This window comes from Pinus tabuliformis, chromosome J (assembly GCF_031772625.1).
Source record: "Pinus tabuliformis cultivar Carrire ecotype Pingquan chromosome J, CPIR1, whole genome shotgun sequence".
Classification (NCBI taxonomy): Eukaryota; Viridiplantae; Streptophyta; class Pinopsida; order Pinales; family Pinaceae; genus Pinus; species Pinus tabuliformis.
This window is the reverse complement of record NC_142295.1, coordinates 373,614,742-373,630,873: the sequence shown is the minus strand read 5'-3', so window position 1 is coordinate 373,630,873 and position 16,132 is coordinate 373,614,742.

Sequence of the window (16,132 nt, the reverse complement as noted above, 5' to 3'; positions counted from 1 at the left end):
AAATTCTTTTAACTGCCTGAAGATGAGTTTCCTTTGGATTTGCCTGAAATCTTCCAACTGTTCCCACTGCATGCATGATGTATGGTCGAGTACCTGTCAAATAAAGTAGACTTCCAATCATGGATCTATAGGTTGGTTGATGTACTGCTGCTAACTCATCATTTGCACTGAGGCTGCATCCTGTCACCATAGGGGTACATACTGGTTTCGAATCCTCCATCCCATATTTCTTCAAGATCTGCTTGAGATACTTGGTTTGTGATATAAAAATACCATCTTTGTTTTGTTGAACTTGCAACCCAAGGAAATATGTGAGCTCACCAAGCATGGACATTTCAAACTCCTTTTGCATCACCAAGGCAAACTTTTGACTCATGTCTTCTTCATTGCTACCAAAGATGATATCATCTACATACACAACAAGTATTATCAACTTTTCATTATCAATCTTTACATATAGATTACTGTCAGTTGATCCTTTTATAAAACCTTGTTGATGAAGATATTTATCCAATCGATAATACCATGCCCTAGGAGCCTGTTTAAGACCATAGAGAGCCTTTTTGAGCCTGCATACAAGATTTGGATCATTCCCAAGGATGAAACCATCTGGTTGCTCAATGTACACTTCTTCTTCTAAGTCTCCATTTAGAAAAGCTGATTTCACATCCATTTGAAATACTTTGAATTTCTGAAAGCTAGAGAGAGCAAGGAACATTCTGATGGCCTCAAGTCTTGTAATGGGAGCCAAAGTTTCTTCAAATTCTATTCCTTCTTGATGAGCATACCCCTTACAAACAAGTATGGCCTTGTTTCTAATTACTTCCCCATTTTCATTCAACTTATTTTTGAAGATCCATTTTGCCCCTATGACATTCTTATCTTCTGGTCTAGGAACCAATTCCCAAGTGTTGCTCTTTTCGATTTGCTCAAGTTCTTCATCCGTTTCCTTGACCCAACATTCATATTTGCATGCCTCCCTTACATTTTGTGGTTCAGTGGAGGAGAGTAATGCCAAATAACTTGAAGCTTCTGCAATTGTTCTTCTTGTTTGTATGCCTGCCTCCTTTTGTCCCAAAATTTGAGATTCTGGATGATTCTTTTGAACATACCTGGATGGAGTCTTTTCTTCTATCCTTGTCTGTTCCTCTGGGGCCTCTTGAGGTTCTTCTTCTTCATCATCAGTCTGATTTGGAGGGTAGTCTTCATCCTCTTCGATATTTTCATAATTTACTTGCCTAGGAATGCATCCTTTTTCATCGACCACTACATCAATGCTGTCAACAATTCTTCCAAGTCTTCTATTGTAACACTTATATGCTTTGCTGTGGGGAGAATAACCAAGAAGAATGCCTTCATCTGCTCTAGGTTAAAGTTTGCCAAGCTGTTCATCATTGCTCTTGATATAGCATTTGCTTCCAAAAATTTTGAAATTCTTTACCGAAGGAGTCTCACCATACCAGAGCTCATGAGGAGTTTGAGTGTTGTTTACTCGGACATTTGTTTTGTTGAGAATAACAACCGTAGCAAATGCAGCTTCACCCCAGAAGGTTGCAGGAGTTCCAGATTCATCAAGCATAGCACGAGCCATTTGTTGAACCGTTCTGTTCATCCTTTCCACCACTCCATTTTGCTGAGGAGTCCTAGCTATAGAGAATTCCCTTCTTATTCCATGTTCTTCACAGAAATCGAAAAATTCATTTGAGGTAAACTCCCCACCTCTATCAGACCTGAGGCACTTAATTTTGTGATCTGAATCGTTTTCAGCCAAGGTTTTGAAAGATTTGAATTTTTCGAATGCTTCGTCCTTGTGTTTCATAAGTCCCAATCAAACCATCCTGGAGAAGTCGTCAATGAATAATATAAATTATTCTTCTCCTCGAGGTGACCTTGTCCTAAATGGACCACATACATCCGTATGAACCAGCTCAAGAGGCCTGTTGGCTGATCCTTCTTTCTCAGGGAAGTTAGTTCTGGTTTGCTTACCAAACTGACATGATTTGCATATTGTGTTGTCTGGAATTTTGATGTCTGGAAGACCACGGACTGCCTAGTATTTGCATGCTTTCCTTATTTTTGAAAAGCTTAGATGCCCCAACCTCTAATGCCATAACCAATGTTCATCTTCCTTGCTCAAATAGCAGTGTTGTTGTCCTTCTTCAAATATGTATAAATTATTTGGAGTTCTTCTGCCTTTGATCACTATTTCTCCTGTATCAAGATCACGAACACTACATCCATTTGATCGAAATATTACCTCGGTTCCTTGATCACACATCTCACTGACACTCAGTAGATTATGCTTCAAACCATCAACATATAAAACATTTCCAGCTTTGACTTTTTCTTTCAATTGAGCAGTGCCTTTTCCTTTTATGACTGCAGGGGTATCATTTCCAAAAGAAACTTTCTTTCCCTTTTCTAAAACACTATATGATTCAAGTTTTTCTTTATCACCTGTCATATGCTTTGAACATCCACTGTCAATGTACCATTGATTTTCCTATCCTTCTGCATAAAAAGCTATCCCACATCTTTCTAGTCGTGGTTCCTTTATTCTCCATGTTCTGGTGCTTGAGGCTTGTTCCTTTGTCTGCCGAAACCTGCTCCTGCATTCAGAATCTTCATGACCAAAGTTATTACAAATAGAGCATTCAATTTCATTTTCAAGGGCCGAAAAGTTGTTATAGGTCCTTTTCGTAATCCCAGTCATACTTCTTTGTTTTTGAGCTTCTCTAGTCATGATTGTCTTATAGGCAACACATTGAGCTGCTTTGTGACCAAAGTTATGGCAAGAGAAACATTGGCCATTGAAGAAACTTCTGCGATTATCAAATTTACCAGCCATATGATTGTAGTTTCTATTGTCATCCATTCTTGAGGCAAATTGAGAAGATCTTACCTGTGGCTGATTGTAGCTTTTGTTCATCCTTAAGGTGGATTGTCCCTGATTTACCTGGTAGTCTTTGTTTATTCTTGATGGAATTTGTCCCTGTTTTAACTGGTGATGTCCATTTGGCTTTTGCTCATACCTTCTTGCTGCATCAAGATAAATCTTTGAGGTGGATGCTTGAGATGTTTCTCCATTATACCCCAAACCTGTCTTGATTAGAGGGGAACGTTGTACATTGATAATCTCATCCAGAGTTTCAGATCCTTTAACAAATTTAAGATTAAGAGCCTTTGTTTTCTCAATTTCTTTTCTAAGCCCAACAATTTCACATTCTAACTTCTCAAGAAATTTTTCTTTTTCATCAAGTTGAAATTGCAGAGTATCAATGATCACATTCTTTTCTTCTAAACATGTTTTGAGTCTATAAATCTCTTCATAAAAGCCATCTACATCTATAGCATCCATGTAATCATCATCTTCAAAAGCCATTAAAAGTTTATAGTCATTACCTCGTTCATCTTCATCACTATTTGAAAGACCATCACTATCTTCATGAGTGTAGTAACTTTTCTTAGTTACATTCTGTTTCTTGTTCCATCTAACAGGTTCCTTCCCTTTGTCAGTTTTATACTTATGAGGACATTTGGCAGCATAGTGACCGAGTCTCCCACAAGCAAAGCATTTGAAGGGTAACTTACCTCTGAATCTTCCAGTACCCCGTTGAAGATTCTTGACAAAATTTGATTCTTCTTCCTCTTTTGATGCATGTCCTAACTCATAGTAGTCTCCTTTGCCTGAAGCCTTGAAAGTTGCTCCTCTTCTGTCTGATGGTCCTCCTTTCCTCATTTCATAAGCCGTTAGAATCCCGTGTAGCTGTGACATGGTAAGGTTTCGAAGATTCTCCTTATCTTCTATTGCTGCAACTTTAGATTCAAACCTAGGGGACAAAGATCTTAGAACTTTTTCAACCACAACAACCTCTTTTATTTCTTCACCCAAGTTTTTCATACAATTAACAATCTCATCTACATGAAGAAAATAGTTAGCCACACTTTCATCATTATGCATTCTGAGATTTTCATACTGAATTCTGAGGGTTTGAAGTTTTGCTCGTTTTACCTGTTCATCTCCTTCATAGCTCGGAACAATCTTGTCCCATATTTATTTTGCGGATTTATACTGCATAACCTTGACAAATTCTGATTGAAATAGACATCCTAATAGAGTATTGACGGCCTTTGCATTTGTTTCATATTTCTTCTTCTCAGTCGGATCTGTAGGAGTTGTTGAAGGAAAAGTGTACCCTGTATCTATGATATCCCAAACTTCTGTACCAAGTGATTGAAGATAGGCAGTAACTCTTACCTTCCAATATACGAAGTTTGTCCCATCAAAAATCGGTGGCCTGATTGATGCTTCCCTATCGTAGTTTCTCATGATGGATGATCTTCCTTCAAGCAATCAAGCTTCTTCTGAAGGACCTGCTCTGATACCAATTGTTGGAAATAATACTGAGAGGGGGGGTGAATCAGTATTATCAAATTCTTTTCAATATACCATCCAGATTTATACTTTAAATTATTCTTCAGATATTGATGATTAACTTGTATGTCAGTACCATATAATAATGAACAAGAACAATGAAAAATAGATAGTCACACCAAGGAACACCAGATATAAGGTGGAAACCCAATGTGGGTGAAAACCACCTGCTGCAATATGTCTCTATCTTCTTTCAATTAGAAACTTCTTTTATAATGATTTTGTACTGGTGCAATCCTTTACCAGTACGCAGGCTGAAACCTGCAGAGAGCTACAACTCTCTCTCGTTTTCTAGTATCTCCTGGAAGGGAGCTACAACCCCCTACTTCTTTTCTTTCAAGGACCACTTTTCATAAATTTTCAAACTGGATCCATGAACATCAAGTGATCATCTAGTACATGTGAATCACCCAGTCAACTTTTTCAATCAACCAATGAACCAACCAATAACCTCTCAGAATGCAGTAACCAGATCAATAATAATAGTAATCTAAACCCATAACTCTTCAGCAATAGATAAAAGACAGTCAATAATTATTTCAAGATAAGTCCACAACTTCACCAAGAGGGGCCTGCGAATGTCCACAACTCTTCTATGTCTAAACTGCGCAGATCCGCACTGGTCAGTCTTCTGCTCTGCGTATCTCCGCACCACTCGTTCTGCTGTCCTGCGTACCTCTCCTCAAATCCGCACCTTTACTATCTGCCTGACGGCGTACCTCCGCAACTGGTTCTTCTGTTACCCTGCGCACCTCCGCACTGTGCGTTCTTCTGCACTGTGTACCTCGCACTGCGCCTTCTGCAACACTGCGAACCCCCACACTACGCCTTCTCCTGCACTGCGTACCTCCGCACTCACGCCATGGATCGCCTGCGAACCTTTGATTAGGGCCAAATTAACAGTCCTCCAATGTGCCACTAACAATCAAATCGAGAGATCACGACTTATCAATAGATTCGCCTCCCAATTTACAGATTTCACCTTGATATAGATCTTGCTTTTCAAACTGATCACCCAAAATTTTAGATCTTAAGATATTCAAATTTCACAAGTGACTAGCCAAATGTTCTCCTTTCCTTTTTATAGGCAAGCCCTTACTAAAACCATGAAACAAAACCATAGAGAGCCAATACAAGGGACCCAAAAACCTGGGGCTCAATGATTTAGATCTTATACCACGAACCAAAACCATAGGATCATGAACGATGGGCTAAATACCACAGGCCAAACATAAGAAACCCCACGTGAGCATGTTTCTCTGCATTGGAGTGAGTGAATTTGGGGACCGCACCTTATGAAAGGATAACGTGCAGGTATGACCGCACTTCCTGGACGACGAACCTGCGGGTCCGCACCTTTTGAACAATGCACCTGCGAACCTCTTATTTTCCATCATTTTGAGAGCCTGAACAGAGTTTTGCCACTTGAGTGAGTTGCCATCAAGTACAACACCTGTATCATAGAGCCAGACCAGAATCATAATGCCAACACTTTGACTTGGACAAAGTTACTCCATGGGTTCCCTCATTCGTCGCTTTCCAAATCCCTGTTTCAGTCCATAATATCAACATCCATCATTCCGTCGTCGACGAAGGGGCTTCCACACGCATCAGGTCCAAATCTGTTTGAAAAAAATTAGGATCCCCTGAACTTAAGCCTTCAGACATAACTCTCAGAGCATACGATGGACGCCCTTCAGCCCCCGTCAGCTTATACCCTAGCGTGCAAGTTAAGTTGGCTGGAAAAATTGCTTTAATAGACATTGAAGTACTCAATGCCCAGCTAGATTACAACATCCTACTAGGTCGAAGCTATATGTATGAAATGCTCACAGTTGCCTCATCGGTGTTCGGAACAATGATGTTCCCCCACGATGGGAAGGTCATTACCATTGATCAACTCACATACTATGAGAAGGCAACTTCACCCACACCATATGGCATGTTTCCCTTAGTATCGTCCTCCCAAGAGGTTGTCACTACTTACACTGAGCTCAGCTTGGGCCAGTTTAAGTCATCAACTCTCCTAGGAACATTCTCAGGAGACCCTTCGGTAAGACAAGAGCTTGTCCAAAATACCGAAGCACCGGTGTGCATGATGACTTCATCAAACAACAGCCAAACCCTAGAATCAGTTCCAGACACTCCACCCCCTACAACTGAAGAATTCAGGACTTTACCTCAAGCCATTACGCAAACCTCCTTCTTATGCCCCCCACTCGGGTTTGTATCACACCAAGCCATGGCAACCCTCACATTACCAAATATGGCTCTCGCAATACCAGTTTGGTACATGGTCACCATGACCATGTCGGCTAAGTCAAGACACATGCATGAAGGAAGCTTCCCTGTACCTCCACTTCATGGGACCACCCCTACTCAAAACTGTCCTATGCCTACCACAACTGGAGTTTCAAGAAGGGCGAAACAAAATGGTAAAAAAGGATAAACTTCCAACTCCTCCAAGACCATGCAACCCTGTGCATTATGTGAGGAATTCAGGCACCCAACTCATATATGCCCTGAAATAGACGAGTTAAAAACAATCATGAATTCCTCTAAAACATTAGTAACCCTAGCTTCACTAAAGGGAGAGAAATTTGTACCCTTGCGTAAAAAGGAAGTACGAACCAACCATGCGTGCACTATATGCAATAAATATGGACACTATACTCATCATTGTCCTAATATCACTCAACTCCAGGAGAAATTCAAAGGGATCATCCAAGCCAACAAGAACGAGCCAATAGCGCTAACCCCACCTCCACAGGATGATAAATGTCAAAACATATTCTACATTTAGGAAGAGGAATTGTCTAGCTCTGCACCTGCCTAGAACACATGAAGGAAAAATAAGTAGTATTTCCACTCCTTTACTTTACCGTGTGCTATATGTGATGACCCTACTCATCTAGTAAACTTTTTCCCATAGTTATGGACATGTTACCAGGTCCACCCAACCACCCAAGAGGCTCAAAGAAGAAAAACTAAGCATCAACACCATATATGCACCATATGCGAGGAGAACCATCACAAAAGGAGGTGCCCTCACCTTCCCCAATTCCGCAAAACATTGAATTTCGTACATAAATTCGTAAAGAAAAATCCTTATCTACTGGACTCAGATATGGAATCCACATAACCCATCCCCCCACCCAGTGAAGAAGGACCCATAGATGTCATATGTGTGTTTCAGGAGAAGAGACAGCTAGTGTTATGAAACCAGCTCAAGAAAATATAGAAAAGATAGATCAATGCCTTAGAATTCAATCTCTTCGAGGGGGAAACCTCCTTTACATTACATAAATGAACAATTCTTGGATGATACAAATGAAAGGACCTCCTTTCTATATATAGGAGTCTAAGGGGTCATAACATAATCAGAGCCGACATAACAATAATAATGTAAGGGCACAATAATAACAATAGTGGGCTTCTATGTGGCACAATAACAACAATATGGGCACTACATGGGTACATCAATATAATAAGTGGGTTGTACTAATAACAATAAGGGGTTACACTATTAGTATAGGGACCTAACATGCCCCTTTCCTTCAAAAAGTGTTGTCCTCAACGCTTGAGTAGTTCTTGATTCTTCTGTATAAAATTCTTGTCCTCCCATGTGGAATCTTCAGCGGGTAAGTTCTTCCACTTCATGAGATACTCTGAAATTGATCGATTTCGTAGCTGTCGAGTTCTTGTTTCTGTGACTGCTTCAAGTTCCAATATGATTTTTCCTTCCTCTTCAATTTCTGGCAATATTGTTTGAATTGGGATCTTTTGCAACTTTTGAATAAGTGGCCCCACTTCTTCGTCCTTCTTCCATTCATCCCTTGATTTGTTTATCCAATCTAGTTGGATAATATAAATATCACAAAAAAATGCTTCCATAGCCTCATCCTTGAAGAGTCTTCCCATTCGGTAAGGTCGCCATTTTTTAAGTGCATGTAGTATTGCCAACACTTCCTTCTCATAATTAGCTTGCTTGAGATGTAGCAGTAAAAATACCCAATCACCTACATCAAAAGATTTTTCACTATGATGTTGATCTACCTGTTGTTTCATTTGATTTTTCATTGAAGTGGCGTTATCCTTTAAAAGTTGGAGAACTTGTTGTTGATGCTCGATGTGATCTTTCTCTGCTTGAACCTTTTTCTTCTTGATATATCCTTCTATCTCTAGAGTTTGAGGAGTGGTAATTTCTTCCAATCCTTTACAAGATATGGTTGGATTCATTTCTTGATGCTCGATGTGATCTTTCACTTCTTGAACATTTTTCTTCTTGATATGTCCTTCTATCTTGATAGTTTGAGGAGTGGTAATTTTGACCAATGGATTACAAGATATGGTTGGATTCATTTCTTCTTTCTCGATGTGATCTTTCACTTCTTGCACCTTTTTCTTCTTGATATGTCCTTCTATCTTGAGAGTTTGAGGAGTGGTAATTCTTGCCAATGCTTTACAAGATATGGTTTGCTTCATTTCTTCTTTCTCTGGGTGGGGTCCTAGCGTATATCCTCTTCTTTTGATGTTTCTTGATCCTTTTCTTCCTCCTCTTCATATCCTATGTAAAATAATTTCTTCTCAGCACACTTATGATCTTTAGTGCATTTGCTATCACAATTGTAACAAATCCCTTTTTCTCGTTTTTCTTCCAATTGTTGTGGCGTAACCCTTGTAGGTTGTGGAAGGCTCAGAGAAACAACACTTCCATCTTTATAGTTGTGAGGGGTATGCTTCTTTGTTTCCATAATTTTGCTTTCCAGTATGTCACAAAACCCTTTTACTCTTTCAATTGTTGTGGTGTTGCTATAAAGAAGGTGTTTCTCTTTGTATCCTAATGTGCGATCATTTCCTCCGTGAAAATTGACCATGTAACAAGTTGTTTACGAGAACAAAGCCCTTCATAGCATAAAAATTGATCTGGTTCTAAATATGAATATTCAATACATACCTTTTGTAACAGTGGTACACCATGTAGATCAAAATATTGCTCCATCTGAAGTATCCAATTTACCAGATCCTTGCCATCAAACTTCCTCATCTTACTTTTTCTTGATTTTAGGAGCTCGATCTTGAAACGACTGTAACTCTGCATTTTCGGATCTTTAAGTTCTGAAATTGTTACCTGTAGTAGCCCTCTATGTCCTCTTTCGAATGCCACAAGTCTGACCCAAATTGGATTCTCCAAGGAAGAGTTATGAAAAATCTCCCGCAGTGACTTGATTATAGACTAGTTCAATATAGCAAACTTGTACGACGTGCCACGAGTCACTGTTTCAACCTTTGGATCTGAAAAATGCATACAAGAAACTACAGTCCGTCCTCTTTCTGCACCTTTTTATGAAAAATCCGATCCCTAGAGAGAAAGTTATGACGATTTTCCCCAGGTCACCTGTTTGGAATGTAATTCAGGAGTCTACAAAAAGACAAACTTCCTCAAATCATATCTCCACAAATATAGCGCTAAAAGCTCTGAAATTCAGACCCAAAGTTCAGCGCTATTTCTTCTCACAGGAGTTTTTTTTAAAACTTCTGAAACATCGCAGAAAAAAAGTTATAGCGAAAATTCCACGATGACCCGTTTGGAGCAGCGAAACCCTAGAATCCAAAGCTCTGATACCAAATGTTATGAAACCAGCTCAAGAAAAGATAGAAAAGATAGATCAACGCCTTAGAATTCAGCCTCTTCGAGGGGGAAACCTCCTTTACATTACATAAATGAACAATTCTTGGATGATACAAATGAAAAGACCTCCTTTCTATATATAGGAGCCTAAGGGGTCATAACATAATCAGAGCCGACATAACAATAATAATGTAAGGGCACAATAATAACAATAGTGGGCTTCTATGTGGCACAATAACAACAATATGGGCACTACATGGGTACATCAATATAATAAGTGGGTTGTACTAATAACAATAAGGGGTTACACTAGTAGTATAGGGGCCTAATAGCTAGGGCCCTGTCATTTCACCTCCAATCACCATCACCATTCTAGAACATGCCAAAAGAAATAAAAAACCACATGGCAAAGAAATTCGCCCATCACATGCGCATTATGAAAAAAATCCAACCATTTGATCAATAAATGTCGCGAAATGAGTAGGTTCAATGACATCTTCTGCTTAATGGCCCACATTCCCTATAAGCACCTCTCAAACCAAGAAAAAATTATGTAGTGTTATTGTCACATATGGTCTCAATTCCACCACACAAGGAATTGTCAATACCTTACATGGTTCTGTGCAGCAAGAGAAACACTAAAACCAATCCACACAAACAGGCCACACCATAACAAGACCTCGCCCCAGAGATGGATACCTCCACAAGATATCCTGTCGCGCAATGAAAACGCGGCATCAACATCCCACACTATGAGTAGCACCGCCTCTCATACAATCTATTTAGTTAGCTCTGAACCGATTCAGAGAAACCCTACCCATAGCACAACCGATACCTTTATACCACACGAATTTCCAGAACAATGAAGCCCAGGAGAAGAGGGTCAAGGCCTTGTTCAACCGCAACATCACCCCTCAGATATTCACTAAGGGAGAGTTAGTCCTCTGCTATGATGTTTCCCAAGAAGAAATAGGACATGGAAAGTTCAAAACCCTTTGGAAGGGCCCATGCATCATCAAGCATTGCCTCTGCTAGCGGGCATACATACTATCAGATCCTGATGGGACTTGCCTAAAAAATCTTGTCAATGTTATCTACCTCAAAAAATTTCATCCATAAAATGTTAGAGTAAGAATGTATGTACAATGACTTATTTTTTATCATGATCACCTCATCATGGATGTATTCTAAAAATCTCTCTCTCATCTCATGTCAACAGATGGACCTTCTGCCATCTTATCACCACAGGTTTGTTGATGTCGCATCTCGATGGTCGCAAAATCTCGTTGTTGCAATATGGGCCATATACTCTCTCGACCGGACACCTCGTATATTCAATGGAATTTGTATCGGGTCAGCCGCCAACAATCGAGCAGAATATGATGCCATCATAGGCCTCTTGGCCGATGCCCACCACCTAGGTATACATCACTTGCATTTATTCCTTGATTCCTAGCTCGTAGTATCACAATTAAATAGGACATTCCAAGTGCGTGATCCATGTCTTTTTTCTGAAGTAACTGCATGCACAAATGCTGGCTAGATATTTTGACCAAATCACTTTTACACATATACCCAGAGATAAAAACATATAGCTAATCACATCTCTAATCAAATCCTCGACTGGCATGCACCACATATATATAAACATCAAGATATATAAAAACATCAACACAAGATACATCTAGAAACATAAATGCATAAATACACCAAGAAGTATGGATGCATGTATCACATCATGAGAGCTGCCAAAAATAGCCTCTTATATACATCAAAAAATATATATGAGCACAAAAAATCATTGTCCCACGACCAGGAAGAATAAGTCAGCAAAAATACAGGGGAGCATCCTCATAAATGGTTGCTTGCCCTCGTACATACATCATTTCGACCAAAAAACAAAAAAATACATAGCCAGCCTCCCTAGGGTCCTGGTGGCCCAATCACTACATCAAGAGCCAAGATGGGCCCTGTTTTAGTCGTTGCCATAGAAATACGACGCAAAGACGATCGATGCTCCCTCTCTTGGGACATCATCATCTCAACCACAACCTATGGAAGGTGAGCCCATCCCTCAAAGGGCACACCTCCGATCAGGGACTCCACTCATCCTCAGGAGTCATGATACCACTGTAACTCTACCTCAGCAACATTTCATCACACCTCAGCCTCCTCAGCTCGCGCGACTAGTCTCTCTGTATCCATAGCCCCCTCTTTGGAGGGCCCACCAATCTCAAGCCAAGGCTATTGCACCAGTCACTTTGAGCCACCCTGAGCAGTAGGCGGTGGCCTCGGTACTCAGGGTCTCTGAGGAACAAGCGCGTCTCCCACAACGCCCATGTGTCTCGAATCGTGGCCAACCAGATAGGTCAGTGGACGTCCTTGCGGCCCTGCACCTACAAGTAAACAAAGCATAGTGTCAATATCATCATAAATCATAAATACATGAAAACACACATATGTATACAAATGTAGAAACAAAAAACATATACATGTTGGTCCCCAGGCACCACCTAGAAGAAGCCCCATCTCCGGATCTCCCAAAAGTCAACTTCATGGTACGGGTAGTCCAAAATCAGCTGGGGGTTAGACTCAAACCAACATTGTACCACGTTGTCCCAGTAATGACCCACCTCTCTTCCACCCTCCCGCTACATCGCTCGTCCCCAATGGTGCATGTGAGGCTCCCAATGAGTCCCCGCCAGTACTACAAGAACAGGGCAGAGCATAACCACCCACTCATAGAGTATGTTGCAAAGCACACTCCCATAACAAAAACTCTTCAGCATCAAACGTTGAACTTGGGTAAGTTGAGCCATCATCCCCTGATGTAATAGTTGTGCCCAGTCAAAAAACACCCCAACCTATAGTTTTTGCAGAACTGATATATGCAGCCCCAAGCACCAGTTGGGGGATATCGACCCCACCAGTCTGATGATCATAGCTAGCGCTACTCACTCAGCTAGATCCTCCACTTCTTCTATCCTCATGCATCCATCTGAAATAGGGTTAGGGCCACAGTTCCCATCAGCCCAAACCCTCATGCTAGCATCCCCTCCTGGAAGTGGATAGGGAAGCACCTCCCCTCGCGACATCAAACCAGTGACGAAATAGATATCGATCTGCAACAATATATGGAGGTTTTAATGAAGGATAATCATCACCTAATGATCCACATCCCAACATCTAACCAAATATCACAGGAACCTGTCTTGTGACCTCATCAACAGGTTCTGAAGAAACATCAATAACCCCCACTATGCTAGTTGATGCCTCACTCCAGCATCCTACGACACAAAAGTTTGGAGAAGCACCCATTCTTGCTCTCTCCAAATCATCCTGCCACCCAGGATGCCACAAGTCAGAAAAGAGAACCCCTTAGGTCCTCAAAAAATCAAAATGGGAGAAAAAACCATTTTTCCCACACCGCACGCCTGCCTCCTAAACAGGCGCACGGTGCGTGCCCCTGTCCTCCAGAATAGCACACAGTACGTGTATCTGTATCTCATTCAAACACACACACGATGTGAAAAATCTTGGGAAATGCGTGGCAAACCTCCAAAGGGCTCATCGTGCAAACCCAAAAATCAGATGCGCACAACGCTCGTCTAAGTATTCCTTTCACATGGGGTCTTCATGCAAACGTGGGTTTTCCATGAACACCGTGCGACTCAAGGTGAGTCTCCCACACGGTCACCTAGGTTGACCTTAAAAAGGTCATATAGGGGACCCCTGTATGACCTACCTAACCTAAAAAACTCAAAATCACAAAAGCTAGGGCTCAAGCTCTTACTTGTCTCTCTCCACACGAATCTCGGGTGCACAGGCTGACTGCAACGACAAGAAATGCTTTAGGAAAGCTCTCTGACCTCCACATATCAGAAATGAAAATGATTGATATTTAGGCCCCTTGACCCTATCTATCACCTTTTTTTCGATCTATTGGGGTAAATTACAAAAGCCTTAGATCTTTGTTGACAAAACCGAAAGAGACACAAAGATCAATCCCATGACATCTTCATCATGGAACCCTTCGTTCTGGTAAATACAAAAAATCATTTTTTCGGCCTATCGCACATGTCATGTACTTCTCCAACTCTCTAAGTCCATAACATTCATTGTATATGTATGTCCTGAATGATATTTCACTACAAGTTTTGGTTGTATCCATTTCAGGAACATCACACATGGTCTGCTTCAGCCAACAGCTCGACAAGCACAAAGAGAGCAGGTATCATTCTCCACTCAGCATGATAGGCTTCTCCCTAAAAATATTTTCAGATCCTGACATCGTTTCTCTGAAATGTGCCATAAGTTCCATCATCTCGACCATGTTTACCACCATCTCACACTTGTACATGATAAGAATTCACAACGGTCGATAGAAACACCCTCCTCCCCCATGGATCCCTTCATCATTGTAGATCCTTCTTCACACAAAGGAGCCATGACCACTCACTCTGGCCCGGGAACCATCTCGCATGCATATCTCAAAGTTTAATCTCATTATGTCACATTCATTACGCATTCACCCCGTTTCTCAAGCCCTCTCACAATACTAACGGATGCAACTCTGCGTCCTACATTTGGCCTATCGTTCATCCACATTACATAGCCCATTTTGTACCACTTCACCCTCCTCATCCACCCAACATGGAGACTAACTAATGGGGCCCCCACCCTCAGCAAATACATTACACCTTTACACAGGTTACTATCATCATGGAGCACATGTCTTCGTGGTTTTACATCTAAACCAACCCCTATTCTTTTGGCAAGTGTACAAATATTTTTCTCCACATTTGATTTTTACAATTCATGGCCTTCGCCCGCCTACAGTCTCTAATCACCTTTGGTCACAACTCATCAGAAAATCACCCCCATTTTTCACATCCATCAAAAATCACTTACACCCATCCTGGAAATCCTACCGACTCCAGGATCATCAGAAAGCATGTTTTTGACCATTGTCGCTTGCATATCAAGCTCTGACCTCAGAATAGCTATTTGTATCCTCCAATATCAATATCCCTTGCTATCATGACTATCTAACCCAAGTTATTACAATATGTTCATATCTCACATTGATTTCCCGACTCACCATGTCAGGCAAATGACACCCCTTTCCTGTCGACTTCAACAAATATATTCCAGGAAAGAGGTAGTACCTTGGATACTCCCTCCCTTAATAGGGATATCCTCAGGTGGCATATTGGGAACCATTATTGCCCAGTGATGTCATCGGTCCCCTTGACATTCGACATCAACTCAATCATTCATGTCAAGATGGTGCCATACATAGTTATTGTTGCAATTCATTCACTTAGTCGAAGACCCCCACATCACTAAGCACCTCATTCAGTAGTGCTTATATTATGATATGGGGGATGTACCTGCTGCCAAATACCTATGGATACCATGACACCCATCAACAAAGTTCTTCACCAAGATATGCATAGGAGAATAATATTTCTCCTATTTGACTAGAAACTGCCCTTGAGGGCATCAACAATTTTCATTGCCAGCTATCAGCACGTCAAAAACCACCACGTTGACTGGACAAATCAGTTGTTATCCGATTGTGAGCAGTTCCAATTAGCCACAATAACAAGCATGGGACATGCCCACCTATTATAGACACACCATTATTGTAGTTTTTTCACCAAAGAATGGGTATCATTCATACTCAGTCAAGGGGTTTTTCTCTACTCATCGTCGCAACAAGTTATCCTCTCTCTCGAAAAGTTAATCAGACTCTCCAAAGGAAATGAAAACATGATGTATTTTGGCTATACGTTTTCTCCTAAACTCATAGATCAGGGGACAATTTTTAACACCTGTTAGTACAATCCATAAGACATTAAAAATGTCCAGCAGAATGCACAAGTGGACATTTTTCTAGCCGAATACATTATGAAGTTTAAAAAATCAAAGTTTTTCTAAGGTCCAAATTTTATAAAGGAAATTAATTAAGTTATCGCGTATCTTTCTTCGATAAACACACACACGCGGCATAACCTCCAAAAGCCACGCAGTTGCAGAAAAGATGACTCAGTAGTCCAGGA